This window comes from Falco biarmicus, chromosome 4 (genome assembly GCF_023638135.1).
Source record: "Falco biarmicus isolate bFalBia1 chromosome 4, bFalBia1.pri, whole genome shotgun sequence".
In the NCBI taxonomy this organism is placed as follows: Eukaryota; Metazoa; Chordata; class Aves; order Falconiformes; family Falconidae; genus Falco; species Falco biarmicus.
This window is the reverse complement of record NC_079291.1, coordinates 29,122,325-29,137,897: the sequence shown is the minus strand read 5'-3', so window position 1 is coordinate 29,137,897 and position 15,573 is coordinate 29,122,325.

The window sequence follows — 15,573 nt, the reverse complement described above, 5'->3', positions numbered from 1 at the left end:
TATATGTGAACAATTACATACCCAGATGAGCTGTATAATCACTGTGATTGTGGGTGCAAATTATGTAATTGTACATGCTGGTAATTGCCATAGCTATTTGCCCATGAAGTCACCGCATTTGCATGTGTGACAGTGGCCTCTGCATTTTCAAACTAAGAAATTCATTGTGGGGCAAAACATACAAGACAATAGAGCCCTAAAGAGTAAGTCTCATTTTCATACAAATGTCTCTAGCCCTGAAACAAGCTGGGAGACGTATATGGAAAAGGAACAAAATTATGTCTCCCAAGAATGTTATTGGAAGATTTTCACATGGTGTCACAACATTTTTGAACAGCAGTTGCCAAATGGCACTGCTGCAGGAATCAGTATGAAAGAGCCCTTGCGGGGAAGCTTGTTAAAAAACCATGGATATTAAAGAGAAGTCATGTGAATGTCAGTTCCATTTTGCAACTATTAATCTACTGCTTCAATCTAACAAACATTTCCAGCCATTGTATTTCTTCACTTGCATCACTTGGTTTTGGCTTTCTCCAAGGGTAAACCAACTGCTCCACAGAAAGAGTTGAGAATGGGCCTGTTTGACTGACTGTGCTTTCACCATCTCTGGCAGAAGTTCTTTTTCCCTCTTACACTCCCACAAAGCAATCTTAAACTCTCAAGCTAAAAGGCAAGGTCACTTGCTTCTTTTATGGTTAGCAACCTACTACTGACCGCTGAAGTTTTAGAGAGAACAAATCCTCCATAAAACACATGGAGGGCACATGTCCAAAATTATGATCTAATTCACAGCCTGTTGCTTGAAAATGATGCAGGACGCTAACCTAGCCTTAGAAGATTATTCAGAGCATGTCTACACCATCTGGTGCAGTATGAGAGAGCTTCTCAAGGTAGTGCCACACAAGTGGGTAAAGCATGTGGGCTGCAGCACAGACCCAAACAAGTAACACAGCATTGCTGCTCCCAAGTTAATCGAGGGATTAATCCTGCTGAGATGTTTTTCTAACACATGACTCCTCAGCAGGGTGGATTTCCCGAGTCAGAGTACAGAACTTGTGTTGTGGGACTGTTTCTGGCTCCAAGGGCTTCACAGACGTCTCAGCCCTTATTAGTAAACTTTAAGCAACCACAGTGCAGGAGGGGTGCATATTAATGCTACATCTGATAGTTACTAGCATCTAGCACATTCCATATGAAGGCTCATTTTGCAAATGCTAATGGTGGATTACAGCATCTTAATATAATTAACGTACAGGTAGGTTAATTAGGGCACTCAGTGTATTTCTTCATGATGTCAAGGTAAGCGCCATGCTGCACATAAATGTAGCCATGTTGTCTTAGGATCTTCCTTCTGTAATCCTGTCTATTTAATAAGCACTTTGGTGATAAACATTACTTTAATAGTTCAGTGAAATAGTTCTTCTTGTAACTATGCAACGTTAGTCTTGCACGTTTCAATATGCAGCCTAAAACCACTGCCAGTCACGTCCACTTGTCAGTTTGCAAGATGGGTCTTCTCTCTGCATAAAACTTGGCCAGGAAGACAGTACAATCCAATCTGCATTTTCTTGTTTTCTCTTTGAAGTCTGTGGTGGGAAGGATGACAGCTATGTTTGCATCCACCAGCTATGTGTATGGCCCTTGCTTGTCCATCGCTTTCCAGACCAAGCTATTTTCTGTCCTCAGGCCCTACCTCATATATCACCTTTCTGGGAATCCAAAGGCCGCAGAAAATTGTAAAAAGAATTTGGCACTTGTATCCTAAAAGCACTTCCAGCAGTCTCCATTTGTCAGCTTCCAAGTCAATCTCATGTACAAAATCAGACCTATAGGTCGTGTCACCCACTCTGAGTGCTGAAACCAATGGGAAGGTCTCGGAGAAGGAAATGTATGGAAATTCTTTCACAAAAGACAAATCCTGCCAGAGGCAGGCCACAAAAGCCCATCTGCTCTGGTGAGCAGATATGTGGGCATGATCCCCTCTTTGTCATTTATGTGGGGCTTAACTTCGTAACGTGGAGTGAGAACAAAGCCCCTGTTCAACACCAGCTGTATAATTTTAGATAGCACTCAATAGCCAATTGAGCAAGACCGATTCCAATCTGTCAGCGTAGTGTGGTCTGCCCTGTCACAGGAAGTGTTGTTTTTGGAACAATGTTGAGCAGCCATTGCCATTTTACTGTCTACTGACAGAAATTAATAGTGAAGGCCTCGTAGAGCAATTTATCAACAGCCGTTCGAATTCACACTTATTTCAGCCCTCCTATCTCCCGACCAGCGAAGGGCTGCCTGCCTATTTGTGTCAAAACGTCAGTGGAAGGTAGAAATTGAGCAGGATCGACTCGTGGGAGCAACCGCTTTCAGTGATGCAGGGTTTGCTTAAACTCTGTCAGGACGGGTTTTGAAAGCTCAGGCCTCTGGCTGGTCTTGGGAGAGATGTAAACACAGATGCAGCAAGGCCACCAAGAGCCCAGCCCTGCAAGCGCAGCACCCCAGATAGCACAATTAGCACTGTGCAAGGCAAAGTGCTGGGAGAAAACCCCTGAAAGAATCATTTTTTTCTTTAATCCAGCCATGTAACATAAAGTAAAAAGTACAGACATGTTAACTGACATGAGAAGGAAGTTTATTTTCAGTCTTTCTAGCCTTTTTTTTTTTTTTAAATAAAAAAGCACATTCCCACACAAAGAAAATACAGACTACAACTGTTTGAAAATCTTTTGTCAATTCAGTTGCCTCTGCTGAAAATACCAGGCTGAGATTAGTGTTCCTTCATATCCACAGGCTGTGCTTGTGACACAAATTGTGCTACCATCCACCTTAAATGACAGTGTAATTCTGCTAGAATACAACAGTACTCCCAGATGTACCTTATTAGCAGTGACAGGGTGTATACAAAGAGTGCTAGGGTGGCGGCGCAATTTCAGTATTCATAAAGAAATGAATTAACATCAGAATGAATTTCAAAGATACTGTAACATACAAAAGACAAAAAAGAAAGAAGTTCATGGGGTATTGGTATTCCTGTGGAACAAATATCCTTTTTATTAAGGAAATAAACAAAATTAGGACTATTTGCTAATGAGAAAGTTATTTGAAGTAATATTTGTGTGTAGGTATGTGTAAACATAAATTGAAATTAAATTTTAATTTAGAAAATACCACTCTCACCTACATAGCGATTCTAAAAGGATTACCTTTTTAAGCATGAATGACATTTGTGAAAAAATACTTTTGTATGCGATAGCTTTGAAAAAGATTAATCTCTAGACAGGTTTGTTCATACCGTTTTTCTCACAATCTAGCATCACTGGGGAAAAATTGACTTTACAGTCTTGCAGAAACTTTGAAAGCACATTTTCCAGCAGCAAGCTTTATTTTCAGCAATTTATCTCTTGCTGCTTCCTTTCTTTGAATGCTACTTTTGATGCTGTTTTGTGTGAAGGATAACAGCAAACTGGTTGGAAGAACCTCAAAGGGGGTGGGGGGAGAGGAAAGAAGAAAAAAGGCTGCCCTGCTTGACAAAGAAAAATGTTCTTTCCCATTCTCTCATGCAAAAAGCTGATTTTTCCAGTATATATATATATAAAAAAATATTTATGGCGTTCTTAAATTCTGGCAGCATCTAACATAACCTTCACTATTTGATACCTTAACCACAGCATCAAAACCCCGAAAATTCAATAAGGAAAAATTATTTTTTTTTCTTCAAAGGAACTCATTGTATACTCTACTAGGAGGCTTTTTTTTTCCCTCTAAAAAGTGTGATTTTTATTGCAAATCAGAAAGACTCTGGAGGTCCAGGCTATGATTCACACCAAAAGCCTGGCACACAAGGAGCCTTCATGACATACTGCAAGGTCAGAAGCTGTAAAAATTAATGCAGAGTACACCCCTGTTAACAAACAGTTTTGCAGAATCTGATCAGCCCAGGAATGACTGCAATATACTTTTTTCTTAATATAGTATTTGTTTGTGGTTTATAACTCCTTGGGCACACTGGCTTGGTTAGGTACATATTCTTTATTCAGACATGAGAGGAAGCGTAGGGGTAGGTGCAGGAGAAAAAACATGGATAGGAACCATCAAAGTAGGGTGAAGGGTGAAGAAACCTTGTTCTCACTGAAGGACAAACAGGACTTTCAAATAGCTTCATACATCAACACATCTTAGTAGAAATCAATTGTATTGTGAAAAGTAATTAGATCCTACCTTCATGTCACCAATCCAAACGCTTCTCCTGAATGTTGTAGGAGTCAAATGTGAGTGTCAGAATACGATTCTGCAAGAGATGCAGAGGAATCCTTTTGCCAGGACACCTTTGCACAGCTAGTGAGTTCCAGCTGTGGGTATGTACAGCCATATAACCTGTTGGATATTCTGAGATAATTTGTCATCTATCCATGGCATTTATATAGCAGAGTCTGGGTCATACTGCTCACACACAGGAAATTTTTTAATCCTTCTGTCAAGCTATAGGTGCTTTTATAAAGCCTACAATTGGCACCTACTAAATTCAGAGAAGAAATATCAGTAAAACCTGGATAGAAAGGTATGTACCTAGTTAGAAATGTGAAACTGAAAATGCAGCTGTGAATTGACTGTGGCTGTGCGACCATGCTACAGATCTGAAGATGGCCAGAATATAATCAGCAGCATCATTAGAAGAAAATATCTGGGGCAACCCTGTGAGATCTCTGTAAAATCCGAGTGCTCAGTCTATCCTGAAAACAGTCAGATTATACCTGTGTACTTCCTAATTACTGGTTTACTAATGGTTTTTTTTTTTTCCTCTGTATACTTTGTAGAAGTGCTTTTCTTTAAGAGACCTTAACTTTCAGTACTTCTTGAGTATTATTACATAGGATTTTTCCCAGTGATACTGACCCCAAGACAGAGCAACCACTTCTTCCAGCTTCATAAAATATACCAGCCTCACCTGGTGAATGCTACTGTTCCATTCAAGGTGTTACCTCTCTCATCCATCTATCCACCTCATGCTTCTATCAGAGGTCGCATCTCTGTGGTGGTACAGGGCAGCTCCTGGGTGGACACAGCTGGATGACTATTGCTTCAGTTTAGTGTTTTAATATAACTCCACCTTCAATGAAAGTTAAGATTAGGGAGCTAGAAGCTGAGGCACAGTTATATGTCTGTCCTTTTAGATATGTTGATTGTTATTGGGGTGGACAGTGGGAAAAAGTGGCATCTTAACCTGGCATAATTAAACTATAATTTGTTTAAACTGGCATAATTAAACCGGAGCCCTAAACAAGAGAAAGCTCTAACGTAATACTTTATTTTTTTCCACTGATAGGAATAGTATAGGCATAGATCATGTAAGCATGAATGTGTTTGTGGACACTGTCATTGATAAAAATGGAGCAAATAAGGGTGTTGATATATTATTCATCCTCAGGGTCACAACAAAATGAGATATCAAAAGTAAGCCATGAAAAATTTAAGTAACCAAAATGTATTTGTGGGTAAAATTAGAGCTCTTTTCATGACCTGAGCCTGTAATGAGGATGCTGAGTCAGCATTGCTAGTAAAGGAAGGCCAGATCAGAGACGAATATAAAATGAGCAAGATTTCAGGCAGAGATAAACAGAAAAACAGGTAAAAAATATGGTTGTTCACATTTTGAAGGACTGAATTATTTTCCACAAAGTTTTCTCAATCCATGAAGAATCATCATAATTTCACACTGAGTGTACAAATGGGTTTTGAAGGTTTCATTTTTCTATCTAATGTTCAACAAGCATTCTGCCATTGTGAGACCTGGTGACATCATTGTGAAAGAGCTTGTGCTTACACCTGTTTTACTTTTAAGAAAGTGTACTCAACAGAAATGGAAATAAAAGGGTCAAGTATATCTTGATCAGAGCTTTGCCCACAGCAGATCCCAGCAGTTTAGCCAGAAGGCGGCAAGAGATAATGTTTCAAAGGTAAGACTGTGCACAAATTGCTTTTGCCTTGCCAATAGACTAATCTGATTATTTCTAATATTCTAATACTAATCTATTCTTTTGTTTGAGGTGAAGCATCTTAGGAATGAGACTTTTTGTTTCCTTTTCACTGAATTTCTACCAGTAGGAAGAGATGAACAAATTGGTTTGTGCTCTTTCCGCTGAGATACATAAGCATGAGTAGAGCTGGTTTGCAGGTTATTTCAGCTGGTATAGCCCCACTGTGCTTTCTGTGTCAAAAAAAGGTGTTTATTACTTGGAAACCCAGTAGAGAGCTGTCCTTTAATCATTTAACTGCGGGATCTGACATGTTATAAAATGCACCTGTTAGAGACTGTGCTGGAATTCAATTAGCTCTCATGTGACTTTTGCAGCTGAACTAATGGGCTGAAAGGTTATACTGGGTAAATACAAGATCCCAAATTGATTCACAGAGAAGTCTGGGGAAATGTCATGATTTCACTTTGTAAAGTTTGGTCATACCACAATAATCACATTGTTATTTTGCTTTAAATAGACCATGACTAGAGTGATACTACTTACGTGTTTGGAATTTTCAAAACAGAAGTTTTTTGGTTAATACTTCTCGTTTTAAATGTCAGACATATCTGAGTAAGAAACAAAGATTGCTGTACTAAAATAGCTATAGTGTTATAAATGGTGACCATTTCTTTCTGCTCATTGTTTGTGCTGTCATGTTTGCCTAGAATAGCTCGACAGAACAAATTCATTAAGAAGCTTACTATGACGTTATAAGAATGGTTTTAATTAACATGCCTAATATTAATCTGTAATTGCATTATAAGAGTTTAATAATAAGATATAATTTTCTTTTATGTTATATCTACTATATAAAAGATTTTTGGCGTGTGTGTGGGGGGGGTGGGGGGGTGGGTGTGTGTGTGTGGGGGTGTGTGTGGGTGTGTGTGGATGGGTGGGTGTGGGTGGGTGGGGGTGTGGGTGGGGGTGTGTGTGCGCGCGTGTGTGTGTGTGTGCGTGTGCGCGTGTGTGTGTGTGTGTGTGTGTCCACCAAGGATTTTGCAGATTTCTTTCACTTTATGTTTTCGTTTGACATTCTATAGCATGGTCTGGTATTGGCTGCATGATTCATTTCCTACTCTTGCACTGAACAAACAGAACTTCTACTGGTTTACTAATATGAATGATCATACAACTTAGATCAGTTTAATGTAATCTTTTAGAATCTTTTACATTCTCTAAAATTTAAAATTAACATCTTGTAAACACCAAATTACAAATACTTTAACTTGCAAAATATGCTTACATAGATCTACTCAGTAAAGCTACAAAATGAGAGTGTGAACAAGATATTACAAAAGCTGTTAGAAATATATGTTAATATCTACACAATTTTTTTGTCATCCTGTCAGATTTTGTCCAGTTCTCCATCTGTTGAGACTGGCCTCTTGCTCCAACCCTTCTGCCTCCACAGCTCCTATAACTGCCCATTTTTCATGAGCACTGCTTTCCGAATCCAGAAAACTGAGATACATTTTGCTTTTTATAAAGCCTATGAACAGACCTTGCCCTAGAATGAACATTACAGTTGACCTTGTTTCCAGGTGAGATTCTAAGTGTATTTTCTTATAAATAAATAAATGTAAGGATGTATAGATGTGTACTTTACGATGTATTAACTTGATGGCAACTTTGATTTTCCCCTTTTTGGAGGACCAGTGGAGCAATGCACCATCCTGGGGAAGTTGGAGTGCTATTAAACTGTGGCCAAAGCCCTTCTACTAACTCTTGCTCACCCTTTGTCAGCCTCTGTGATCAGGGAGAGAAGAGAGCTGGATCATTCATTACTCTGCCTCCTGACCGAGTTATGTTTTCAATAAGTTTGTTCAAACAAACCACCAACCCATTTCAGCTGAAACTTTCTAAATAAATTCAGCTTGAGGAGAGTCCTGGCATAGAGAATTTCAGCCTAATGGGCTGAAGCCTGGCAAAGTTGCAAGTGGCTTCTGAGAAATGTTAGGTGTGCTTCTGAATGGGACAAAAAAAGCCTTAAGTCTAGTCTTCATGTAGGCTTTTTTTGTTCCCGTGTCCAATATTGGATGAATTGATAGGCTGTCTTGTTCTCCTCCTGCTCTCCTCCTCCATACTCTCCTGTTTTTAGGCTTGGATTTGACTTTTTTTTTTTTTTTAAGCACAGTACAAAGCTAAGCTGAAGGAGTAACGTTAGTAATTCTTGGAATGGATATTGATGACCGTTTCTTTCTCTGATTTTTTGTCATGTTTTCTTTCTTTATTCAGGTGAAAGATACAACTAATTTTGACACATAAATGACAGTGAAATGTAGTTTAGTAGAATGAATGCATCCTTTATGAAGTTTTCCAGTTCTTGAGCATGAGAAACCTAATGTTGCTGCTGTGTACTTAAGTTTGTCTGGTCAGTGCTTGGAGACCTGCCACTCCCCGCTGGTTGCTGCTGTGGTTAGGAGCCTAAGTGAAAGTAAAGTTATCAGGCAGCTGGGTATAACATTAATTAATATATCTTAGCCCACAGCCTTGGAAGAACTAAGCCTACTTTTCTATTTGCGAGTTTCATAGCACAATGTACATATATAAATTTTAAAACATTCTTTTTGAAAAAGATAATTTACTTCAATTTTAAAATTAATCTATGCTCTTTTTCTAATAGATAATTATTTTATTATTTGATCCTTGGAGCACCCTGATATTTTCTGTCTGGAGCACCAGCTGTTTACAATACAGATGTTTTGTCCACCTTGAGGCTGGTAACACACTGTCACAGGCCATGGAGTTCCCTTAAACAATTCAGAGTATGAGCAGTAAGAGTGTCTGATCTCATAATGACTAATCAGAGAACTTTTGCTGAACTTGAATCAAAGGTTTTCCTAGGTTCTGTGTTAATTCTTACTTAAATGTAGAACTTTAAAGAAGGCATGAAATTAAAAAAGATCAGATGAACAGCCATGGAGTCACTTTGACACTTGTACTACAATGGGAAAAATTGTAGTGCAAGGATTCATAACAGAAGAAAGTTCAGGATGTTCATGTTCACAATAAAATGTATGTCATTTAACCACTGTGAACTAGATGTCACCTTGAAAATATGAAACATAATAAATCCTCTTTTTTATAACAGAATTTATTGAAGGATGACTGATGGATTACAAAATTAAGATAGGCATCTTTCAGTACCTAGGAAGTATATTGATTAGAACTGAAAAATGTAAGTCTTGTATTTCTGTTGTGAAAATGCTGTCAAATCATTTCAACGTTCAACTGTTCTCCCCTCTGGTTAGTGAAGATCTGGGAGGTTTCCTTCTCCTCACCGATTCTTTTTCTTTCTTGATGGTTGTGTTTAATTTGCTCTAAGCTATTAAGAAGCAAGAGCCGCCTCTTCTAGTTTACTCGAGTTTTAGCCAAAAGCAATAAGAAGTTGCCACGCAAAGTGCTGTGCCCAAAGGCAAGGCTAATCAGAAGCTAAGGCACACTGCAGCCCTATGCCTGGCTGCGGGGACACGTGCCTGCCTGCAAGGTGTGGAAGGACTGATGCAGGCAAGGGAAGCAGCAGTGAGCACTTGTCCTGGTTTTGGCTGAGACAGACTTAATTCTCTAAGTAGCTGGTGCAGTGCTGCATTTTGGATTTGGTGTGAGAACGATGTTGGTAGCACATGGATGTTTTTAGTTGTTGCTGGGTGATGTTTCTACTGATTCAAGGACATTTCAGCTTCTCAGGCCCTGCCAGCGAGAGGGCTGGAGGGGCATGAGAACATGGGAAGGGACACAGCCAGGACAGCTGGCCCGAACTAGCCAAAGGGATATTCTATACCACAGAATGTCAGGTTGAGTATATAAACCTGGGGAAGAAGAAGGAAGGGCGGGACATTTGGAGTGATGGCCTTTGTCTTCCCAAGTAACCATTACACGTGATGGAGCCCTGTGCTCCTGGGGATGGGTGAGCTCCTGCCTGCCCATGGGAAGTGGGGAATGAATTCCTTGGTTTGCTTTGCTTGCATGCGTGGCTTTTAACTTTACCTGTTAAACTGTCTTTATCTCAACCCACAAGTTTTCTCACTTTTACTCTTCAATTCTGTACCCCATCCCACCAGGGGGGAGCAAATGAGTGGCTGCATGGAGCCTAGCTGCTGGCCAGGGTTAAACCATGACAGCATTTCACTGAAACAAAGGCAAGAGCAATAACTTTGGGCACTGCATCTGTTGTCAAGTCAGAGGTAGTTTTCTGGACAAGAAAGGTGGTTGCTCCTATTAGTTTCTGTGGAGTGCAGAGAAATAGAGCATTGCCCATTTCCCGTGGCAGAAGAGAAAGGCACAAAAATACTTGGCTCACCTCATCAGTTTGAACAAGCACAGCCCAGCAAGGACTTGAATGGTCTCTGGTCACCTGCGTCAAAAAGGCAACAGCTCCTCTCCGGGTCGCAGGAGGGCTGGAAAGCTAGGGTAATGGCACTGTGTCTCGTACCACACTCTACAAAGTGTCACGTGCCCAGTGTGAGCCAAACTGATGGGCTGGCAGCAGAAGAGGGTTCCTGGTCTCTCGGAAGTGCAGCCCCCCAGCTAGGTGCTGCGGCAGCGTGCACTGACCCTTCCTACCGGCTCCCGGGCACAGGGGTCTTCCCTGCAGCCCCCCTGTCTGCTTGTGGGGCTTTACTGCCTTGGGGCTCGCAGGCTGACTAAGCTGCTTCCAGCCAGCAGCGTGGCCAGGCGGTTCCCTCGTCAGCCAGCAAGGGCAGAGCTCTCACAGCAACCGAGGTTTTCCAGGATACACTCTTGGGCTGTGTCTTCAGAGGCTCTAGGGCAGGCCCTCATCTGGTGTAAATTGTCAGCCTTGCTGCAGTCCAGTCAGCAGAGATCTGTCAAATTTGCACTGCCTGAGAAGCTGTTTCTTCAGTGACAACCCACGCAGGCGGGCCTGCTTTGTGTTAGGAGGTGACTGGCTCAGCCTCTGGTGAGACCTCTGAGCACAGCTCTCGTTTTAGTTTCAGGCAAGTTTCTTTGAGGTTTATATTAATGCTGCCACCAGAAGAACTTGTGTCTGACTTCAGGGTAGGAACACATGTTCACCTTTTAAGTCCTCATCAGGGTTACTAAGACAGCAGAAAAGTGGCAGGATCTTTCAATATCCAGCAGAGAGGATGGCTTAGCAGCTGCCAAGTAGGAGCAGTTGACATCGCTTAGGAACAGGAGCAAGCATTGCTTTTGCTCGCTCCTACCTCCCTCAGCAGACTGAATATAATAAATATAGTGGTAAGAAACAAATGGTCTCCCCCGCTGCTTTACTAGAAACTGAAGTGTCAAGTCTTCCTCTGCTGGATAAAAAATAGAGTGGGCAGGATGTGACAGGATTTCTAAAATAAGCTTTGCAGAAGGTAGAGTGCCTCACAACCAGGATATGAGCAAGAGGGTGGATATGATCTGAGAGGGGCACGACGGCGTGATGGAAAGCCCTGAGGAGGAGTGGGAAGAGAAAAACCATGAGTGCTTGGTAAGGAGCACAGCATTTACAGTACCACTTTGAGGGGCGTTTGTGGTTTATGAGGTCTACTGAGGCAGCTGCTGGATGTGTATTTGTGTATTATCACCGTAATGGATTATGTTTTAATTCCCTGTAATGTGCCCAATCCCAAGTAACACAAAGAAAATTTGGCTCCTGCGCTGAACAGCAAGTTGTGTCACAGTTTCAAGACATGCTCAGAAGGGTGGCATAACTCCTTACCCCCCACCGTGGGGGACACGAGTCCTGCATGCTGGTCTGTGCCTCCCCTGTCCCAGGTCTCACCCTGGTTTTGTTCTTTAGTTTAGAACCAGACAGGGAAACGGGACTGGGGCAGCCTCACAAGCTAAGGCAGATCCTCAGCTGCTGCAGCTCCCACTGATTGCAGCTAAACTGTAGTAATTTACCCAACAGAGGTAAAAATAGAGTGGTAACACCTGTCCCTTTCAGAAGAATCGCACTCTTCTTCCATAACTACACCTCAAAGATAGCCACTGATTTGGGCTGAAATGATTGTACAGAACTATTCTTCCCTCAGTTTTGGCAAGCAGCAGCCAAAAGGAGTGATGGCAGAGGTGATGCTGGTCATCACAGAGCATGCTTAAAGAGAAACAAGCAGGGAAAAAGTGCATTTGCCGTGACAACAGCACTGTGTCAGTGTTTGGGTTGGGATCGTGATGAGCAATCTCAGGGTGGATAGCCTGTGCCTAACACTACAGCCCTGCTCGAAACTTTATTAGCTATAAATGCATTAAAAGTCAGAAAAAAAGAGAGACTGAAAAAGAATGCTTAATCAGTGATGTTGTGTACACCCCTACCAAGTGCTTTCAGCAAACTCCGAGCTACCAAATGATAGTACAGTTTTGACTGAGTAGCTGGACTTCTGTGTTACCAATGGCACCAAAATCAATAGAAAGAGTTCCTATGGTTAAAGTGTAACTGCAATATCAAAGGGATTTAGGAAAATACTGTCCCACAGAGGAAACAGGCAGCTGGTGACCCGATGCCAGCATTTGAACGAATTCAAATACCTGAAACTAATTTAGAGAAGCAGTGATAAACAGCAATCCTAATTCAAGCATTGCTGTAGCAAAAAAAAAAAAAAAAAAAAAAAGGGTTTTCCCTCTGGGTGTGGTCCTAGAAACTGCAGAGTGATCCCTGGAGCTGTCAGACATACCCCACACATGAGTCAGAAAGCAGTTACACAAGCAGCTTCTGCACGCTCTGTGTTACCCAGCCAAAAGAGGAGATACTTCGCTCAGGTGGCAAAGGGCACCTGTCTAGCTGGGGGAAGTAGTTATGTTCTCTCTTCAGCATAGCAAAGTACCTGAATAGTTACTCTGTGGTGGAAATATTCCCAAGAAATGTTATATTGTTGTCCAACATGGATTTGTAGTTATCAAAAAGAAACACTCTCTGTGTATTTTCAAGGCTTTCTCTACAGCATTGGTAAAAAGGAAAGGTGTCAGATGTGATAGCATACAGCTAAAATCTTTTAACAGCCTCATTGGTTGTAGCTGGGGTGAGTGACTGGTAAGATGATCCTCTGGGCACATATTTTGGAAACTTTTTGGTCAACTACCATGCAGCTAGCAGATTTAGGGCCAGTGATTAAATTACTGAAGTCTTTTGTTTTGAAGTATGTGCTTCTCAATATATCTTTCAGGGCTAGCCATGTGCCAAGGGGTTTGTAACCAAACTGTGATTCTCTTTCTTGCTTTCAGAGGTCTCATTACAAGCTGCTGGCACCAGCAGCCAGCTCTCTGCTTATTTCGGATGACCACATCGCTCAGCAGAGGCTGATCAAAGCAGACAAGTCAGTCAATGTGTAACTCACAAGGAGTCAAAATGTACATTTTCTCCTCAAAGGCAGAGTGGTTTAGTCATTACAAAACGACTAAAGTAATTTGAGTTTAGTCATTACAAAATGGTGGCATGCAAGTGTTATTTTGAGCCTGGAGAGTCAGTGGAGCTCAAGCAATTCTTTGTATTGATACTTTTTCACAGGAGGCAAAGTCAGGATTTGGAAAGCAGCAGGACATAACGTGGAGATTTTGTAGGTTTTTCTGAGATGCAGGCTGCAAAGACTCTTGGTCAGGATAACTTGTGTCACTCTTGGCTTCCATACTGTTAAGCCAGTAGATTTTAGGGGTAGTGATTTAGCTGTGGAGGACTTCTGTTTTGCATCTGTATTGTGGTTTATTCCTGTAATTTGGTTGCCATCCTGCTAGGACTATGCTAAGAAAACCATTGTGGGTTTTGGTTTTTTGGTGTTTTTTGGTTGTGGGGTTTTTTTTCCTTCTAAACTGCTTCAATAATTTTTCCTCCTGAAAACGTTAATATGTACTTACTAAATATGATGTTCAGCTTCTCAAGTCAAAGGACAAGCTGAGGTCAATGGAGTTTGCACCATCTGAGGATCTGGCCCCTGACTTAAAAACAGACAAAAGGAAATACTGTCCAAAGGCAACTTCTCTATTACAGTGTTTCAACCTATGTGAAACGCTTTGAGGACATGATATCGGGATTTTTTTTTTCAAGAGGATCAAATGCAAGAAATAAATAGGCATGCAAAGTCTGCTTCCCAGGTTATTCGGGTTTCGGAGCTCTGTTGTGACCTGCTGCAGAGTCTTTCCTTTTGCTTTGGTAAAACATCAGAGTGTAGAGGGTGACCCTGTGCACTTGTTTCAGATGAGTGTAAACAGAAGATGATATTACTTGTCTGAATGAAGTGGACTATCCCATGGAGGGGAATAATAGCTGTCTCCTAGAGCTGTTTTTCTCAAAAAGACTAGTGAGAACTTAAAAGTCAAAAGACCCAAGAAGAGGGTGAAAGTTGATTACTTTAAGGATTAAACTGTTACCCTGGTGAAGTCAGCAAATACTGTTTCTAAGCAATGATTTCAGTGTCTCTTGAGCACTGTGAATCTGAACTGTGCAATCGGGAATGTATTTCTTAAAGATATAAATATAATTTTATTAGTTTTTTAAAATGTTATTTGGTGTTTTGGCTTCAATAAAATACATTCTGCAGTGGTGTATAAAAATCAATTTATGCAGAGAATTTAATCTGCACGTGTGTTTTTAAAATATGTAAAAAGTTAGAAGTATGTCATTAAAAAAATTATGTGGCTCTTAAATTTGCATCAAATTGCAAAGAATTGTGTTCTGTTAAAAATGTACTTGCACTTGGTGTAGACTTTTCCCCACTTATCCCTCCTTGGAATTCCTTAGAAGAGGCGGAGGAAAGCCCTGTTGCTCTGGTAGCGTATAGTTAGGTAGGGAGCGACTTTTCACAAAGTCTTGCTTATTATTTCATCAAGAAAGTAGGTAGATATTAAAGGTTACCCAGATGGTTTATATATTACTATAATAATCTTGTTCATAGAAACTCTCACAAAGAAAATAATTAATCACAAACATACTGTGATCCCCTTAAAGCAGTGACTGTTTTAAGTTGAAATCCCATAATGGCTATGACCTCTAACCCTGATGTAACTGTTTCTATCCTAGCTACTAAAGTGGCTGCTCATGAAAGGCCATCAAATACAGAAGTAAATGCAAAGGTTAACAAAGTTAGTGGACCAAACAAACTTGATACTGAGAATGAACTTTCACATGTAGCAAGAAAATAAACACCACTCTCCCAGACTGATCTACACAGGAGGTTTGAGATGCCAAAATATTAAACGTTATTAAGCGCATAATCTCTATTTTACAGATAAGTGTTTACTCTGGGAGTAACCATCCTTTCATATTGATAAAAAGTCTTTGCTCAAATAAAAAAAAAAAAAAAGAAAAAGTTCATGTACTAGTGTGTTTTCAGCGAGATGTTTTTTTGCTCTAGACTCCAAGAGAGCATTGGTAACTGGTTTGAGGAAGAGAAGGGATTGCACTGAGAGGTGTAAATCATAAGCAGTTTTTGTATGTAGCGCAGTTATCAACATGTCATTTAATTTTTAAACCCCTCTCCAGGGTGTGATCTTTGCTTGATATTGTGTTTCAGGAGTCTGATATTTTTAAGGGATGATTATTCTTTTCAAATTTGTAGTGCTCCATTCCTCACCAGGCCCCCTGCCCACCCCCCACCCCCCACCC